The sequence below is a fragment of the Mirounga angustirostris genome, unplaced genomic scaffold (genome assembly GCF_029215605.1).
Source record: "Mirounga angustirostris isolate CCGP_5_RB_7025 unplaced genomic scaffold, mMirAng1.0.hap1 SCAF_4, whole genome shotgun sequence".
In the NCBI taxonomy this organism is placed as follows: Eukaryota; Metazoa; Chordata; class Mammalia; order Carnivora; family Phocidae; genus Mirounga; species Mirounga angustirostris.
Genome location: NW_026991712.1, coordinates 98743981 through 98751155, shown reverse-complemented (window position 1 = coordinate 98751155; position 7175 = coordinate 98743981). Strand labels below are relative to the sequence as shown.

General features: G+C 51.4%; 1 long non-coding RNA gene across 1 annotated transcript; it reads left to right on the top strand.

Moving 5' to 3' along the window:
• Positions 1–2272: 2272 nt before the first annotated feature.
• On the top strand, positions 2273–6966 carry LOC129046397 (uncharacterized). The gene is made up of 3 exons (XR_008507586.2): positions 2273–2915; positions 3051–3331; positions 5844–6966. It is a non-coding gene; the product is annotated as an uncharacterized LOC129046397 (long non-coding RNA).
• Positions 6967–7175: the final 209 nt, after the last annotated feature.

Genomic DNA, 7175 nt, shown 5'->3' with positions numbered 1-7175 from the left:
TCATTTTGCCAAAACGACTCTCCACAAGGCCACCCCCCTTGGGACCCCCCTTCTTTTCTTTTTTCTTTCTTTTCCTTTCTTTCTTTCTTTCTTTCTTTCTTTCTTTCTTTCTTTCTTTCTTTCTTTCTTTCTTCCCTTCTTTCCTTCTCTTTCTTTCTTTCCTTCTTTCCTTCTCTTTCTTTCTTCCTTTCTTTCTTTTTCTTTCTTTCTTTCTTTCTTTCTTTCTTTCTTTCTTTCTTTCTTTCTTTCTTTCCTTCCTTCCTTCCTTCTTTCCTTCTCTTTCTTTCTTTCTTTCTTTCTTTCTTTCTTTCTTTCTCTCTCTCTTTCTTTCTTTTTTCCTCTCGCATCTTATGCCTGAGACTACAGTCATCAGGGTACATTTTTCGAGCTCCCTGAGGGCAGGGGCTGGGCCTCACTCCTCTCTGTGGCCCCCACAGGACCCAGCCCAGGATGCTACATGTTATGGTGCAGCCAAATGTTTGTGGAACTAAAATTGGGACCTGGGCCTAGGCTTGGCTCAAGTTTCAGGCTATTTCAGGCCCAGGAATGGGTGGGGCGATGAGGGGAATGCTGGGACTGCGAGATAAAAGGCCTGAGCAGGAATGTGGCCTAGGCTTCACAGCCTGGAAGGGCATCTCTGCCTCCTTCCTCTCCCCGCCACCCAGGCTGGTGCAGGGAAACGCTGTGTACTAGGAACTCTTCCATCAGACCCCTGCGGGCCCCTTAGGACCCTAGCCCTGCCCATCCCTTCCCTGGGTCCCTGGGGCGGGGGAGGGGTGGGCCAAGGCCCAAGCAGGTCTGCAGGAAATGGTTGGAGGGGCTGTGGGGAGAGGTTAAGGTCCAAGCTCCTGGTCTCCGCTTGGGCCCCACTGTTGCTTGTGGTCTAAAACATTGTGTTGACCCTTTGTCCGGGCTCTGTTTGGAGTGTGGAAGTGGCATGAGCTCATGCAAGAGGCCGAGGAGCCTTTCCTCACTGCTGCAGAATGGGACAAATGCTGAGGGTGGGGATGAGGGAGTTTAACTCTTTTCCTGGGGAAGAGTCCAGGCTTGCCATGCCTAAGGTGGAGGTTTCAACCCTCAGATGGCCGCCCACGCAGAACTCCTGCACATGACAGAGCAGAACGGAGGTTTGCGAGATCCAGACAGACGGGTGTGAGGGGCAGCGCTGGGAATCTAAGTCAGCTATAGGAAGGCCCGGGAGGGTGAAATGGTTAAAGGCTTGTTGAAAAACAGGGAGAGTCCCTCCTCCAGGGGCCCAGCTGGCTGCAAAGCCAGGAGCAGAGGCTCCAAGGGTGATGCAATGGGGCCCGCCCTGCACACCAGAGAGGGTGAGGAAGGCGGGCTCCCACCCAGCAGCAGCCTCCACACTGACAGCTGACCATACTCCTCCAGCTCCAACAAGCCAACCTTGGAGCAGGGCCTTTGGGGTAAAGGGGGCAGGATCCCAGCCACCGGAGACTTAGAGGGTTGAAGCTTCTGGCTGGCTGTCCCATTGCATCCAGCCCCAGTGTCCTTCCCGTCAAGGCAAATCCCTCTCTGAGCCCCCAACAGCAGATCTAATCAACCTGGCCAACCTCTTGTCTCTCCCAAATCCAAGACCATTTCCAGCCCTAGGGGCAGGTGGCCAGCGGTAGGTGGGAAGCCAAGGCTGGTGAGAGGTGGAGACAGGTTATGCAGTCCCCGATCCCGGCAAACTGGTACCTCCGCCTCACCAGCCCACTCTCCATGGTCTTGGGACAGGATATCTGCCAGGGAGACAGTATTCCAGGAACTTCTAAAACTCCAGGACAGAGCCAGGGGTTGGTAAGTCGATGCAAACTCTGGAGATGGACGGCCATCCTCCTCCCCACCCTGAGGTCTGGCATGGCAAATGCAGTTTACTTCTCAGAAGGACTTTGCAGGGTGGGGCACATGGAGAGAGGAAGGAAGAGGGCCCTACTCTGAAAAGGTATGGCGGGGGACAGATTTTGTGACCGAGTCCCGCTATTGACTCTAAGCCCCATGAGGACAGGAAGAGTGTCTGTCTTGTTGACTGCAGGCGCCCTGGCATCCAGCTCATCCCCTGACAAAAAGCCTGTGCTTAATAAATAACTGACTGGAAGAGACCTGGCCACAGTCTGGTGCCCAAGGCCAGTTTCACAATTTCTGGAGTCTGCTTTTTTGGTAAACTCCTTACCACTAACACACACGCGCGCGCGTGCGCGCCCCCCCCCCCCCCCACTCACAGGCACAAGAAAGTACACAAAGTAGCACAAAGAACCATCAAAACAGATTCCTTGAACATTGTTTACAATGACTGGATGCTTGCTCAGCCTTAACTTTTCCGGGCTGCAGCTTTGGAAAACGCAAACTGAAGAAAGATACATCAGGCTCTCCGGTCCAACCCAGGAGAAAGCATTTGAGGAAGTCTGCAGGGGCTCCTGGATACACAGTAGCCAGAGCCCCGGCCAGGCTGCACCAGGGAGGTGGCAGCTCTTCATGACTGGGACGGTTCCAGCTGCAATTCTCAAGGAAGTACAGTCCCAGTGTAAGCAAGGACTCAGCACCAGCACTGACAAGCAAGTAGCTACTGCTCTTCATTCTGGGAAGCGGGGCACCGAGAGAACTCCAAATTCTCCACGATAACACCTTCCCCTCTCGACTTTTAGCTGGAGCCACATTTTGGTAACTTGCATTTGCACAATACTTGTAACTTGTTCAAAGCTCTTTGATACTTATTATTTTATGAGATTGGATCATCACAAGCCCCAGATGGAGAGCTATCCCCCTGTTTTGCATGAAGAATCGGAGGCCCGGAAAGGCCCAGGATTCCAGCAGCCAAGTTGGTGTAGCAGAGTCAAGACTTGAGAGGCCACATCGCCGTCTGTCCGGATGCCCGGCTTCCCTCCACGCCATGCAGCACCCGCCGGCCCCCAGTGAGTTAGCCACCACGAATTCCAAGCCCTGGGCCACACATCCCCTATGGCCGAAAGGTGCCTTCCCCCCAGTTTCTATTTATAGCCAGGACAATTGACCCCACTCTTTACATTTTTGCTCCTTCTCTCTGGCAGGACCTGGGGGCTGTGACCCAACCTTGTCTATTTTGTTTGAAAGCCTGTCCCACTCTGACTCCTACTCTGACCCACACTTTATTCAGATGGCACTAAGTTGGACACCAGGGCCCAGCACGGGGAGCACGACCTAGCTAACTTTTATGGCAAGATGATGGAGTGCTTGGGAAATGCTGACAAGGACAAGCATGTAAGCAATCTCTGTATGTGGTAATGTGTTTTCGAAATATTGTAATCTGATCAAAGCAGAACACAAAGCGACATGCACCTACTAATCACAGGTATGTAAATGCCAGCTTCTGCAAATGGCCAAGAACCAGAAGTGAACTTAGAGAGATGTGAAGAGATTTTTATCTTCGCAGGTTTTTCTTTCCTATAGTGTTCCAAACAATAATAAATTATAAATATGATTGTCAGAAGCAGAGGAGGAGCAGAGAAGGAGAAGGCCCCTGGGGGACTGTCCATCTTCTCAAAAGGGCTAGAGTTACAAAGGGAGGGGGAGGACTGGACATGGGGAGTGAAGGAGCTGGGTGGGAGGCGGGAGCCAAGCATGGTTGCAGAGCCAGAGGCCCCATGCCCCCCTCCCCCGGCCCCGAGATGCAGAGGTGCATCTGGGAGCCTCGCCTCTGGGGGTCCCTCAGGACCAGGAGGGCAGATTAGCAATCTGGAGTCCTGCTTCAGGGATCCCCTACATGTCAATGTTCATGGTGCCTCCCAGAGTTGTGCAACATGGAGGCCCCGGGACAGAAAGAAGATGGGAGGCGATCCGCCGAACGTAGAGCCACTGAGCCTTGCTCCCTTGCTTCTGAGGTCATCCAAGATCTCTTGCAATTTTTCTGCACCTTTCATTTCAGAGGGCTAAAGGGAGGCCTGGCCTACAGACAGTGAAATGCCTCCAGGGCAAGGCCAGCCTTGCTCTGTGGGGTGCCAGCCTGGCAGGGAGCCAGCAGGTATGAAAGGCACCAACCTAGGCTCCCCTGGGACTTGGGAACAGTGCTCTCCATGGACATACCAAACTCGACATGTCTGAAGCTGACTCCTTATCTCAGCAGCCCCTCCACCCAGACTTGCTTCTCCTCCCATGTTCCCTATCCTGGTGGACGTCACCACCACCCGCCCTCGGCTTGTGAGGATCTGCAGGATCTGGCTCCACCTTCAGCTCTCACTCTGCTCCATTTTGCACCCTAGGCCCCACCTGCACTGAAATATTTACAGTGACTATGATACACCAAGTTATTTCATTGCCCTGACTTTTCTCATGCTATCCCTTCCCTACCTTGTCCAGCTGCTTATATGTCAAGAGTCAGCTCAAGGAGCATCTGTCTCTACAAAGCCTATCCTGCTCATCCCCACCCCCTACCCCCCCAGACCCCCCCATCTGTCCCCCAGTAGAGATCAGTACTTCTTTTGTCTCTGTGGCCCCACTATCTAGCGCTGCTCCTGGCACATCTTCAGCATTCGATGTATATTTTATGAATTTATTTATTTATTTATTTATTTATTTATTTATTTATTTTTAAAGATTTTATTTATTTATTTGAGAGAGAGAGAATGAGAGACAGACAGCATGAGAGGGAGGAGGGTCAGAGGGAGAAGCAGACCCCCTGCCGAGCAGGGAGCCCGATGCGGGACTCGATCCTGGGACTCCAGGATCATGACCTGAGCCGAAGGCAGTGGCTTAACCAACGGAGCCACCCAGGCGCCTCTATTTTATGAATTTAAAAAAATGAATGAATGCGGAGGGTACGCTTTGGGGTAGACAGAAGGGTCAATTTGATTAACCAGACCAAGCCCAGATGTGATGTGTGATACCCCAGGGCCCGCACATTTCTGGTGAGGGCATCTCCCAATTCATCTCTACCCTCAGGCTACTTCTTTCTAGAGCAGGGTCACTTCTGGCCCCAAGGCTCGTTGGCACCTTCCCTCCGCCACACACAACAGAGGCACCTGTCCTTGGGGCTCTGCTCTTCTCAAACGTGGGCCCCTGGTCATTGTTCTCCTCTGTGTGTGGATTGTGCTGTTCACGGGAGTGAGCCCTGACTCATCCACCTGACTTTACCTCAGAGGTGCCGAGTCAGATAGGTGATAGGTGGGTGGGTGGGCTGAGGACAGGTCATTTCTTGTCATCCATGAGAAGCGACCCCCTTAGCTGGGCCAAGTGGGACTGTCTAGGAGGGAGAGGGGCGGCGTGCAACAGTTCTCACCCGGGTGAGTTCTTGGGGCTCTAGCCCACAAAGGTGGGGGCAATAGCATCTACCCTTGTCCTCTGTGGCAGGCTGGTTTCCGGAAAGGCCCTGGGCCCTGGTCCAATGTGAACCACATAGCCCTGCTGCCTTTTCCAGGGCAGGGAGGGAGGACTGTCCCTCCTGCCTTCCAGTCTAAGCACCCAGTTCCCCTAGCTCGGCCTCCCCAGCCTGCCAGTTTCCTTCCTGGCTCAAACTGCAAAGGTACTGCTCTGTCAGGGCCTGGCTCTATTTTCAGCATCCTCAGCAGCAGCAGCGGCCAGTTCTATGAGTGAGGTGTTAGGGAAAACCTGTTACTTTGATGCAGGAGGAGTCAGAGAAAAGGGATCTTCCATCTCCAGGAGTCTCAGTCTGATTGCTAACACGCATGGCAGAACTTGGGCTTGGAGAGACAAAGCTCTCAGACAATGGGAGTTTTAAAGATCAAATCCAAAGGACAGACACATCTACTTTTTTTGTGTTTTTGTTTTTTTTTTTCTTTTTTCTTTTTTTTTGGTTTTTGTTGTTGTTTTTAATAAGCTATCCTAAGTCACATGTTTTCCTATTCTAGGGATGTGGAGTTTTCACCTCTGTTCCAACTGGCTCTGCCTCTGTTCTCTGAGCAGGCACCTCTGATCCCTGGACTCTGACAACAGTTTGGGCAAACCCACAGGATACGAGCTACTTTAGGCTATAGGTCCAAAGACTCCTGGGTGGGCAAGTATGGCTCGTGGCCCCTGCTGAGAGATAAAGAGGAAGGTACCAGTCTGGCACCCTTGTGGATGAATCTGGTATTCTGGTCCTCCTGCTCTCTGTCCCTTGTGGGACAGGAATACAGCTGAGAAGGAAGTTGGGGGCTTGAAAGAGGGGTCAGAGGAGAGAATTCTAACAGTTAGGATGAGGATCTGCAGAAGTATGCTTCCTTTTGGGCACTTTCGAAGCCTGATTTAAACAGATGGCCCCCTGGGGTGGGGTGGTTGGAACATGAGCTTCTCTGACTAAGACTCTAGGGCCCCAGAGGCATATATTTCACACTCTCCCCAGTCTTGAACACAAAGCAGTGAAAAAGATGTCATTTCAAAGCACAGCTTCTTTCTTGAAGAGTTGAGCCTGTCAAAGACCTGGTGGGCTTCTGGATATAAGGCGGTGGGCTTGGTGAGGCAGGGAGAATTTGAGAAAAGGGCACTGGGAAGACCTGAATTACTCATCACAGTAGAGAGGAATCTGGCTTCCCAGAGTCATTCAAGGAGGAGAGGGGGAGGTGGAAGAATGGGAAGGGAGTAACGGATGGGGTAACTGGGTGACTGGGCATTAAGGAGGACACATATTATAATGAGCCCTGGGTGTTATATACAATTGATGAATCACTGAACTCTACCTCTGAAACGAATAATATACTATATGTTAATTAATTCAATTTAAATAAAATAATATAGGAAGGGAGTAACAGGAGGAAGCACAATAGACAGCAGTGGGCTAGAGGAGCTTTGTGGGGTGGTGTGGCCAGTGAGAAACCCCAGGTGACAGGACAGCCAAAATAACTTTTCAGAACATTTCAGAAATGTGATTTTAAATTGTTTGCTGTGTGATGTAATCTCTCCCCTGTGGCCCACAAACCTTCATTAAAAGTTCTGCTACATGTTACAGCATTATTTTTGCAATTGTTTTGGAATAGGGGTGGGGGCTGTGTTCCATATTTGAATTGACAGCAGGAACTGAAGAAACGGCCAACACCGCTAGAATAGTGAATACAACTTCAGATATGGCAGAAAACTAGAGCCAGAGGTAACCATGAAAATCTAAGTCCCCCCCACCCCCGCCCCAGTAATTCACAGAAATCCTGGGGAGGGCACTGGACTTTCCACAGGACATGGGCATTCAGCCAGTGTCATTTAAATCTCAA